The 12,661-nt window shown below is 36.6% G+C and overlaps 1 protein-coding gene and 1 pseudogene across 1 annotated transcript in view; both read right to left on the bottom strand.

Moving 5' to 3' along the window:
- GALNTL6 (polypeptide N-acetylgalactosaminyltransferase like 6) overlaps positions 1 to 12,661 on the bottom strand; it is a 1,261,228-nt gene that overhangs the window by 936,715 nt on the left and 311,852 nt on the right. The gene's annotated exons all lie outside the window — the stretch shown is intronic.
- LOC132536889 (holocytochrome c-type synthase-like) lies at positions 8,424 to 8,919 on the bottom strand (annotated as a pseudogene).

Below are 12,661 nucleotides of genomic sequence, written 5' to 3'. Positions count from 1 at the left end.
CCAACAGTGCACCCCCAGCATTGGAAGTAGCTTCACTTTCCCTGTTTCTCTCTCCCTTTACATAGGCCTCTTTCTTTATTTTAAAGAAGTGAACCTAGAGTGGTGAAGTCCCCTCCACAAAACAAAACAAAATGAGAGAAAGGGATGCAAATAAATATGGAAAGGGATAGTGTCACCAAAGTAAAAACCCTGTGGTGAGGGGTAGACATGCTGTTTCCTGGGACAGTGGGGGGTTGGGGGGGTCAGAGGGATGGGTCACAGTCTTTTGGTGGTGGGAATGGTGTTTATGTACACTCCTAGTAAAATGTAGTCATATAAATCACTAGTTAATTAATATGAGAGGGGGGAAAATCAATTGTATGTCTCAAAGTTTTTCAAAACACAAACTGAATCTTTTTAATATATAGGCTGTGTAATTGATATGCAGACTCTCTCAAAAGCCTAGACCAAGTAGATCAGAAGCAACCAAAAGCACAGCTATATACAAGATACTGGATACTGTACAACAAACCCTAACAAAAGGACTTTTCAAAGTTAACCCAATTACCAAATAATGTGATGATAACATTAACTATCAATTGTCTTTTTGAACCCTAAGACAGCAGGAACCTCACATCTCCACTATAGAGCCCCTACTTCCCCCAGTCCTGGAACCCTTGGATAGTTCCCACTTTCCCATATGCCTCTCCCAATCCATATCAAATAATATTGCATCTGCTGATCACAACCTAACCAACGCAACAATTGCCACCTCAACATGCTTCACTTCAGACTGTGTCCAGAGACTTCACGTGTGGAATGACAACCCTTCAGATTCATTACTCGGGTGAGACCTTTCCTTTCATAGTATACTCTAATTCCATCTCAGGTGGTTCACTTTCTAACAAAGTCCCAAAACCTAGATATACACCAGTTTCTGTGAGAGAGAGCATATGTTCACACGTATCTGTAAACTACTGCAAAATATATAACTGAAAGCAGAAGTACACTTGAGTTTGCAGTGAGTACCCCCCTAACACTTCCTCTCCACTATTCCAGCTTTGGGTCCATGATTGCTCAACAATTTGTTTGGCTTCCTATGTTAACTCTCTTTTCAGTCACCAGGTTCCAGATGTCACCAGGACGCCAGCCAGGCTTCCCTGGACTGAAGACCCCACCAATGTGTCCTGGAGCTCAGCTTCCCCAGAGATCTACCCTACTAGGGAAAGAGAGAGGCAGACTGGGCGTATGGACCAACCAGTCAACGCTCATGTTCAGCGGGGAAGCAATTACAGAAGCCAGACCTTGTACCTTCTGCAACCCACAATGGCCCTGGGTCCATGCTCCCAGAGGGATAGAGAATGGGAAAGCTATCAGAGGAGGGGGTGGGATATGGAGATTGGGTGGTGGGAATTGTGTGGAGCTGTACCCCTCCTACCCTATGGTTTTGTTAATTAATCCTTTCTTAAATAAAAAAGAAAAAAAAAGAAATATATAAACATTGAAGGTAATTCAGAATCAAGTACAAATAATAACAAAAATGAAGAATATCACAGGAATGCAGGAAATCAAAATTTTAAATGCAGGAAATCAAAGAAGTTAAGATATTTAAACACCAATTTGCTTCTTATTTACTTGGTCAAAACATGTAAGATAATCATTAAATAAATAAACCTGAATAAAAATATATTAAAACTGTACATGAAAAACAGTAATACAGAAGTAAGTATAAGCAAAATATCAAGTATTATTTTTGGCATTCAGGGACTGTTCTGATTATTCCTGTGGGTCTACAAAAAATGGTAATATTTAATGCTATAGTAAACCATTAAGGTTCATTTTACAAATTGAATTTCAATAGAATTAACTTGGAACATTCACCATAGCTTGTACTGCTCAGGTAGATATTTTAATGCCTTCAGAACTTATTCCATAAATATAATATCACAAAATACATAATAATTTTTATCAGGATTTTGCAGCAGCTCACAAGCTTACTGCAATACCCCAAATCACTGCAGGTTAACTTTATTTCCTAGTTGCCAAGGTTTTCAATAATAATTTCTCCATATAAAAAACAGCTGGCATTCCATTTGGTAGCCTAAAGAAAAATAACCCATGTTTTTTGCACAGCCACTGAGTCCTAGTCTGTGACACGGTGATTTCAAAGGCCAGAGTATTTCATAACTTGCACATGCTTCATAACTTGTACAGTGACACAAAGTTATAATCATTCCAAAAGAGAAGCACATACTCATCCAAATATGGAAAATGAAAATCAAAGAATTCACATATCCAGCACACTTAATTCTCTGTGACTTCTACTAGTTCTACTTTGCCTACATTTTAAATTATGCATCAATTTCCTTGCAGCATGCAGGTTCTCTCCAACTAGTGATACTGAATTTTATTCTTCTGATTTCTTCTCTAAACATAAATATAGGTCATGATATGGTTTCAGTCAGAGGATGTCAATTCATGAGAGGAGATATTATTATCATATTCCAACTCATGTGAGCTTAAATTTATAAATAATATTATTAGTTATATTCTTAGAAAAATCCCCCTAATTTATTCAGCTAAGTTTGGGAAGGGATAAGAGTGTTCTTCAGAAAGCTACCGTAGGGAGGTGATTTGCTTTTATTTTGATGAGAGTGAGATTAAAACAGTTTGTTTCTGGTTATGGTGGTGGCAGGAATGGAATGACACTCTGATATACTTCCACTGTGCTATCTTCCTGTACCAATTTGCTGATCTTTAAGCATAATTAAAATAAGAAAAATAAAAAAATTTACAGATTTGTGACTTTAGAGGAGATAACTGAGCCTATAAATGTTAGTCACTTGACCTGGAAAGTTAAATTGAAGTTACACTAAACCGTCCTGTGACTCATCTAAACATAAAGTTACAAAGAAGACAAATTTCCTACTATTTTTTCTTTTTTAATAATATTTTAAATGTATTTTTATTATATTTATGTATTGAATAGTGAGAGCCAGAAACTGAGAGGGAAAGGAGGGGATAGAGAGGGAGAGAGAGGGGGAGGGAGGAGAGAGAGACTTTTAGCACTGCTTCACCACTACTGAATCTTTTCCCCTAAAGGTGGGGACTTGAAACTGGATCCTTATGCATTGTAACATGTACACTTAACCATGTGTGCCACCACCTGCCTCCCTACTATTTTTCTTTTTGAATGGGAAGAATTTTATGTTATGTAGACTTAGACCTTTTTTTTAAAACTTATCCAGGTATGAGATTTGTTTCATTTATACAAGGATATTGTAAAATCATGAAGCTTCCCTTTCCAGGGAGCTTCTCTTCATAATTTCATGAAATTTATGTATGAACCTAAGTATGGAAATTAGATAGATGAACGTCTTCCTGATTAAAAACAGAGAATACGGGTAGGACACACACTTTACTATGTCCAAGGACCCAATCTGAAGTCATTGATCACTACACAGAAGCACTATGCCACTGGAAAGCTTCACTAGTAGTGGGGTTGGTAGTACAGTGGCTACTTCTCCAAACCCCCCCCCCCACTGTTCATCTGGGCAAAATAAGAAAAGATGGAATCCATCAAGAGTAATGGAAGTTTGTAGGTTTATTTTTACAGGGAAACTCAATTGAAAAGCAAAGCAAGTAAACATACAATAAAAAAAAAAAGCAAAAACAGGGAGAGTCCTTTGGTAGATACATTGGTGGCTGCAGCTGTTTTATATATGATAATTTTGATTTTATTTTATAAATATAAAAGCTTTTCATTTTAAGATAAGCAAGTCTATTTGTTAATTATATATACTCCTCTCCATAATGTTAAAAATGTTAAATTATCTTAGTCATTTTTAATTTGGCAATTTTTGTATACCAAATTTTCAATTAACTCTTCATTTGCAGTGATTTATAAGGGGCAAAATTATTGCAAATGCAGAGAAATCCTTATATTCTGTACAGTTATGTATTTTTTTCATGCAAATATAATTACTACCCACATCATACCTCTTTAAATACTTTCAATACCTTCATACTCTCGAAAAGGTTTGAGAAGATAACAGAAAGCATTGTTGATTATTTTTTCTTATTATCTTTATTTCTTTGTTGGATAGAGAGAGCCAGAATTGAGAGGGAAGGGGAAGATAGAGAAGGAGAGAGAAAGAGAGACACCTGCAGTACTGCTTCACTGCTTGCCAAGCTTTCCCCTTACAGCGGGGGACCAGGGGCATGAAACTGGCTCCTTGCTCATTGTGAGATGAGCTCAACCAGTGTGCCACTTCCATGTTGCATAATATTTCAAGGTTAAGTTGAATTCCAATTTATTATTTCAATTGACAACAAAAGCTGATTTTCCTACTATTAATATCAACACAAAACATTTTAACTTGGTATAATTTCAAAGAAACAATAAGGGACACACTGTTCACACGTTATTTCAGATATGAGCATGAATGCCTAGAAGAGTTATATTCATATTACAAGAATACAAAGTAAAATGCTAGGGGGGGAGGTGACGGCACACCAGGCTTAGTGCACATAGTATGAAGAGTAAGAACCCACGCAAAGATCCTGGTTCCAGTCCCCAGCTCCTCACTTGCAAGGAAGTTGTTTCACAAGTAGTAAAGCAAGTCTGCAGATGTCTATCCTTCTTCTTTTCTTCCTTCCTTCCTTCCTTATTCTTTCTTTCTTTTTTTCCTTCCTTCCTTCCTTTCTTTCTTTCCTTATCTCTTTCTTTCTTTCTGTCTTCCCCTGATCTCTCAATCCTATCCAAAATGTCAAAAAAAAAAAATGACCGAAGTGAATTTGATTTGCAGGCATTGAACCCCAGTGATAACCCCAGTGGCAAAATAAAATAAAATACTAGAATTATAAATCACGTTGTCTTATTCTGGAGGCCTGGTCTATTTGGTTTTATTAGTAAATTGCCTGGCAAACGCTAGAAGAAGAAGTAAATTGCCTGTTGATAAGGGCAGTAGATTCACTGTTCTGAAAATCTAGTACTTTGGGAACACACAGATATTGTGCAGAAATAGCACAGATAGAGAGACAGAGATTGTAGCACTGGATTTTCCTCCTGTGTACAGCTAAGGCTGTAACCCAGGTCACATGCTACCCAGTCAGTGACCTTTCTTCTGGCCATTATTTTAGTCCCATATCAACAAAATTTAGGGTCATTTTCATAGCTGTTAGTCTGGCTTGACTAACATTCTTCCAATTCTAGTCATTGAATACTTCAACTTTTATTGAATATATCATTCATTTAATATTCAAAATGCCCCAAATGTAATAAAATGCCACCTTCAAGTTTCATTTTCAATTGCATATGTTTTATTGGATTATGCACTCCCTTCAACCTAGTTGTTTAGTATTGATATTGACCTCATTCTACAATCTTCTATTTTCCTCATTTTCTCTACCCTACTAATACCTCAACAAGGTAAGCAAAATGCTTCTTAATACAGATGATTCCTTCAGTGCTCAGTGTCACTTTATCAACCTGTGACTTCATAATTTTATTTGATATTATTACTCCCCCAAATTTCCATATTTGAATCTCACTCTTTTTTTTTTTTTTTTTTTTTGCAACCAGGGTTTTGGTTGAGGTACAATGACTGCATACTACACTGTTCCCACTGACCTTTTTTTTTTTCCTTCTCTTCTCTCACCTTCCTTTCCTTTCTGTTACTTTTGACCCCCTTTCCTTTCATTACCCTTTCCTTCATTTATCACTCCCTCCTCCTTCTCCTCTTTCTTCCTCTTGAGAGTCAGAAAGAGGAGAGACACCTGAAGCACTGCTCCAAAGCTCATAAAACCTGCCTCCTCTGTCATGAGGACCAGGAGTTGTACCCAGCCGCTCATGTATAGTAAGTAACATGTGCAGCCTACTGAGAGAGCCACCACCTGGCTTAAAATTTCATTCTTGGTTTTAGGACTTTGTTAGAAAGTGAACCACCTGAGATGAAATTAGAGTATACTATGAAAGGAAAGGTCTGACCCGAGTAATGAAGCTGAAGGGTTGTCATTCCACACGTGAAGTCTCTGGACACAGTCTGAAGTGAAGCATGTTGAGGTGTCAATATATATATACCTGAAAGCAGAAGTACACTAGAGTTTGCAGTGAGTACCTCCCTAACACTTCCTCTCCACTATTCCAAGCTTTGGGTCCATGATTGCTCAACAGTTTGTTTGGCTTCATATGTTAACTCTCTTTTCAGTCACCAGGTTCCAGATGTCACCAGGATGCCAGCCAGGCTTCCCTGGATTGAAGACCCCACCAATGTGTCCTGGAGCTCAGCTTCCCCAGAGACACACCCTACTAAGGAAAGAGAGGCAGACTGGGAGTATGGACCAACCAGTCAATGCCCATGTTCAGCGGGGAAGCAATTACAGAAGCCAGACCTTGTACCTTCTGCAACCCACAATGGCCCTGGGTCCATGCTCCCAGAGGGATAGAGAATGGGAAAGCTATCAGGGGAGGGGGTGGGATATGGAGATTGGGTGGTGGGAATTGTGTGGATTTGTACCCCTCCTACCCTATGGTTTTGTTAATTAATCCTTTCTTAAATAAAAAAAATTCATTCTTTATTTAAGCAATTTTCCAAAAATTTGTTAATAGCACAAAGGTGGGGCTTAGTAAATATGGACATAGAGGTGAAAAAACAAATAAAATGTGAACTAGGAAGGGTGTATTGCATCAACACAAAGGACTCTATGGAAGGAGAGAGACAGAGAGGGGCTCAAGAGAATCTTGAAGTCCTGGTGTATAATGATGTAAAACAAACATGGTTGTGGGTCAGAATGTTCTGTAGAGAATTTTCACCAGGAGATGAGAAATTGTACCCATGTGTCAATGATTACACTGTAAACCATTAACATTCCTCATAAAAATGATTTTAAAAAATAACACTAAGGAATAGCAAGATAACTCACCATGATAGTGCACCTGCTGGAACCCAAGTTCCAGCCTGGCCCCACCTCATTGTGTGTGGGGGCTGCTTTGGAATCTTTCTCTAAAATTCTCTGTATTTCTATCTCTGCTTCTGTCTGGAAAAAATAAACTACACAGAGCATTTATGTTGTAGTGATGGAAAAAAAGAAAAGGAAAGAAAGAGAGAGAAATAAAGGAAGGAATGAAGGAAGGGAGGGATGAAAGTGGGGGGAGGGAGAGAAGAAAAGAAAAATAGCATTAAGTGACTCAAGAGATAGCTTAAGTGGGACTTTCACGGCTGAGATTCCAGGTTTCACCCCTGCACTATAGAGTAGTGCTGTGATTTATCTTGGTCTCCTTATCTCTGCCTCATGTGAAACCATCTAATGTGTAATAAATAAAGTAAATCTTAAATAAAACACTAGTTGGCACTACTTCCTTTTTAATTGATGGCAGACTCTATATGTCCTTGCAGAAAAGTCTGAATCTATTAGTATAAAATAAGATAATTTATTATGTGATCTTTGAAACTTTTTCCAAATGCTGTCTCTACACAACAGTTGTTTCCTAAAATGTTTTTATATGCTGGCTTTTTCCACACTACTTCATTGTTAAATATATCTATTCCATAGAATATGCGCTTTGCTTTCCCTGATATTACCCTGTCTTAAAAACCACAGGTCAGGCCTGCAACACAGTGCACCTTTGATATGTATCCACTTTGCCATTGACCCAGGAACAAAACAGATCCCAATATTACATTGTTGCTGAAATACCATCCCTCTGTATCTCTTTCTATTTATTAGGAAAAGTTGACATGGAGTGGTAAAATCACAGTGACAATAAGATAAAGAACTACTGGTCATCTAAATGTCAGTTCAGATATAATCTTTGCTATAAAGACACACCAATATAACTCCATATGAATCAGGTTAATGTGTAGGCCTGCTCCTGGTTCCGCCTGTCTCCACGGATCCGTTGGGAGAGGAGGTCAGGAGCGGCCCCCGCGGGTCCCAGAGCAGCTCAGCGTGTAGAGGGTGACGTGAGTGGGGAGACAAGCACCCAGTCAAGCCCAGGAAAAGCCTTGGAGGGCGATTAGTTTATTTGGGAGCAAGTACATATACCCATTGCCCAGGTAGAAGGTCAGGTAAGCATTAACCCAAGCACAGAGCAACACAATGCATAGCCGCATGTTGACCTATATTTTGATTGCAAACTATTTGATCACAAATGAAGAATGACCATACAAGGTTTGATCACAAGCTTCACAATGCATATTTCCCTGTGGGTAATTTACAGGCACCTCAGAGGAAGGGGGATGAGGAGGGGCAATTGAGCAAAAACGTATGTGGTGGCAGAACACAACATACAGTAATTCATGGCCTTTATTTTAAGGTGGGAGGAGAGGCATGTGTAGAAAGGTAGCCCCCTTTCCAGGAAAGCCATCCATATATTAGTTCAAGAGGTCAGGGGAACTGCCCTTCTCTTAACATTAAACATTAAATATTCCTAATCTCAGAATTCAAGTGTCCTGGATGATGCACTGGTAATCCTTATGGACACCACCACCTTCAAAATAGTTGATGATGTATCTGACTTCCTTCCCACAAAGGCTGATGATCTAGTCTTGCTTGTCAAAAGGCAACTTGCACCACATTCAGGAGTAGATGTTTGCCCTTATGAATATTCTTTCGCTTTCCCTTCCTTCTAAACCAGATTAGTGATGAACTACAAAGCCAATCTGCAGCACAAAAGGCTTCCCAATACAAAATCTCTTTTCATATCTGCATGTTATTCTGATTGTGAATTTTACTATTGTTATTATACACATCTATCTGGCTAGTAGCATTATGTTCGCTCTTCACTCATTCTTGAATAACGCATTTCAGAATATATCTTGGGATGGACAGACTCACTTCTTTGAATCTTCTTTGAGAATATATGATTCCTCTCTCACAGAAAATAGTGCAAAATGCTGGTCAGGGGTTGGTGTCTGATGGCATTAGATTGGAAGTCATCTCATTTGCCTAATCTTGGAACTTGAAGTCATCATGTTAAATGAGATAAGGCAAGAGGACAAATACTGAATCATTTCACTTAAAGGTGGAATTTAAGAAGTAAAGACAGAGAAGGAAAACACAAAGCAGAACTTGGACTAGATATTGTGTATTGGAAAATAAAAAGGACTCTGGGAATGGAGGGGGAAGAAAGACTTGAAGTGAAATTTGGAGTCCTACTGTATGATGATGTGAAATGATCTAAGTGAGTGTTCTGTAGAGAATATTGACAAGGAGTGAAAAAATGTACCTAATTGTCAATAACTGCACTATAAACCATTAACCCCCAATAAAATAATAATACAAATAAGACTTTTAATTATTTCTCAAATCTAAGTGATGGTACATTATATTATTTTATTTATGTCTATATACTACTCTAAAATATATTTTATAGTATCAGGTCATTTTAATAAATGACAATTTTGAGATTCCAAGCTATTCCATATTTCTGATTCATGATGAAGTATTTTAGCATATGAATTTCCTATAGTAAGTACAACATAAACATGACTTTATAAGAATATATTGATGCCACTAAGGTCATTTGCCTCCAGTTAATTTTGTTCAAAGAGCTATGTGCTTCTTCCTCTTGACTATCTTTTATGATGTGTTGCATATCATGAGAAGGATTCTTTGAGATGGATGAGTTAAGGATACTATTATTTTAAAACCTCTATTTTATTTTTGTTTTGATGATCCATTTTGTCTCTTAAGAGTGAACACTAGAATATAGACCTAGGGAACTTCTACATGGGAAACATTTTTTCTGAAAATTGTAAAAACTGAAATGAGGGACAAACTTCAGACTTAGAAAGCTGGGTTTTCTCTCAACATATATGCTATGAAAACTTTATTTAAAACCATTCTTTCATTATAATATAAAAATGCATAGAGATGAGTTCTTTAGCAGCTTATAGGAAGAACTGCTAAAATGATCACCAGTCCATGCTCAGTGCACTGGGCAATTTAGATCTGTCAAGAGTTCAACTTAGCAAAACTTATGTTCCAGGGTATTATTTTGTCAAGCTTAGAAAAGGCCTGAAAGCAAAATTTGATGTCTATGCATTTAATTTGAGGATCCTAAATGGTGATGACTCTGGTAAAGAAGATTTCAGAATTCTGTCCTACTTATCAATCTCTCTTGACTAAAACCTCACTTTTTATTTTATTACCTTGTCAATAATACAGTATGTGAAAAATGACTCTCAAAGATGCTCATATCAAGTCTCCAGAACCTACGAATGTTTCCTTAAATGGTAAAGAGGGCTTAGAAGTGATCAAGTTAAGGATTTTGAGATGAGGGCATTTATTCTGAGTTATCCAATGTTGATCTGATATAATTATAAAGATCCTTTATGCAAAAGAGGTAGTTGGAAACAGAAGGATATAAAGGCATTTGATATGAGGCCTGGTTTTAAGTAATGATTCTAGATTTAGTTTTGGATTTGAGGAATGTGCTGGAAAAGAGATGAATCAGATTCTCTCTTAGAGCTTCCAGAAGAAACCAACCCTTCTGAAACTTTGGTTAATTTCAATCTTTCTGCTCTTCACAACAGTAAGAATTCACATTTGTGCTCTCTGAAGAGACAAAGTTTTTGATAATTTGTAACAGCAGTAATAGGGCATTAATACATCTTAATATACGTCATTAAAATGTATAATAAGGATATCTAACATAGACCAAATTATATACATATGTTATATTATTTGATGTATGATGATTTATATAATTTTACATAAATCATTAATATGGTCTATATAATCAAGAATCTTATATCCAGAATTGGGAAAAATAAATCAACACTTGAACAGAAACCTTTATAATTATTATTAATGACCATGTATATATACTTACAAAATTTGATACATCTTATTCTAAGTGGCCTTTTCTACAAATGTGAAAAACAAGTTGGGAAATATTTAATTTTCTATAGCATTAAAATCTGAGATATAGAATGTTTATATCACACATCCAGATTGAGAGCCAGCTCAAAATTTAAATATTGCGACTCCATCCCAGACCTATTGAATCAGAACTCCATAGGAGATTCTTACACACACTGAACTTTCAGAAGCACTATTCTTAAGGAGAGGTTCGCAAATTATAGCCTGGAGGTTGATTTTGTAAATAGTTTTATTGGAACACAGCCATACTTTCCTTTATGCCTTGTCTGTGAGAGCTTTCGTTAAAATGACAGACTAGAGTGGATTCCACAGAGGCTTTATGATCTATAAAGGCTAAAATATTTATTCATTGACCCTACGAAGCAAGAAAAATTGCTGACCTCTGGGTAGAATACAACAGAGTCTAAAAGTGGGTGCTAAATGGATTAATCTGTGATTTTTCAGGATGTTATGACAAGTGGGCCAAGGGAACAGTTAAAAAATAACACATTAAGCCAAGCACTTGTTTTCTAAATAAGTCTCTCCCTTCTTCTTCTCTCTCTATTGTATTTCCAAACTCACTAAGAGCACAATCCATGAAAACCCATTGGAATTCAGAATTAGAACTTGATAATAACAAAATAATGAGACCATTTAGTCTTATAAAATATGTCAGAATAAAATCACATTTTTGTTACTGTGGTTAGTGCACTGAAATAAATCTGAAATGCAATGTTAGGATGAGATAGGGCTTTCATAAGTTTAGCCTGATAGGAGTCAAAAGTATACAATAAAAATGACCCCACAGATTACTCTAGCTCTTATAAAAATACATGGAAATTACATTTGCTCAAGCTTTATTAAGAAATACAATAGCTTAACAATGAAATCAATATTCACACACCATTTACACTAACCACACGGTATCTTTACTGCATTATTATTTCTAAGGCCATGTAAACTAGCATGGAAATAACTTTATGTGAATAGGAAATATGATGAAATCATTACTGAAAAAAGTTTTATCTATGTATCTTATAAACATAGGAAATTTCTGTTCAAGTCAAAATAAAAAGTTTGAAGTAAATTTAGAACTGTTCCTCATTTTAGAAGGTTTAGTATAGAAAAGAAAAAAAATCACTGCTTAATGGAAATTTATAATCAGAGAAAACCATTCTCCTTCCCTACAACTCCCACGTTGATTAAAATATTCTTCTACAGCTACATTTATCTGTAATATCCATCCTATAGTTTATAGACTCATCTAAAACTTCATGTTTTATTACAATGAATCATATTTTCATTTTATAACTAGTTCAAAGGAGTCTGGGCTGTGGCACACGGGTTAAGGGCACCTAGTACTAAGATCAAAGACCCTGTGATAGAATCCCAGTTTGACGTACCATTGCCAGGAGGTTGCTTCACAAGTGGTAAAGCAGGTCTACAAGTGTCTCTCTGTCTCTCTCTGCCTCACTCACTCTATTTCCCCTTCCCCTCCTCCTCTCAATATCTTGCTGTCCTATCCAATAACATTGGGGGGGGGGAAGCCTCCAGGAGCACTGGATTCAGATTCGTAGTGCCAGCACCAAACCTCAGCAATAACTCTGGGGACAATAAAAACAAAATACCTTTTGATAAGAGTACCCATGCTTTGAAGAAAACACTTTTGTGATCCCAGTACTTTCCCCTGCCAGATAATTGTAGAGAAAACACTTTCTCTCAAGTATATTTCCGCTCTCTATCTTACAAAAATTTAAGTCTACAAATAACAATAGTAAAATAAATTCCACAAATTAATTATCCCATTATATTTGGT

The sequence above is a fragment of the Erinaceus europaeus genome, chromosome 2 (assembly GCF_950295315.1).
Source record: "Erinaceus europaeus chromosome 2, mEriEur2.1, whole genome shotgun sequence".
NCBI lineage: Eukaryota > Metazoa > Chordata > Mammalia > Eulipotyphla > Erinaceidae > Erinaceus > Erinaceus europaeus.
This window is presented reverse-complemented; position numbering and strand designations above follow the sequence as displayed.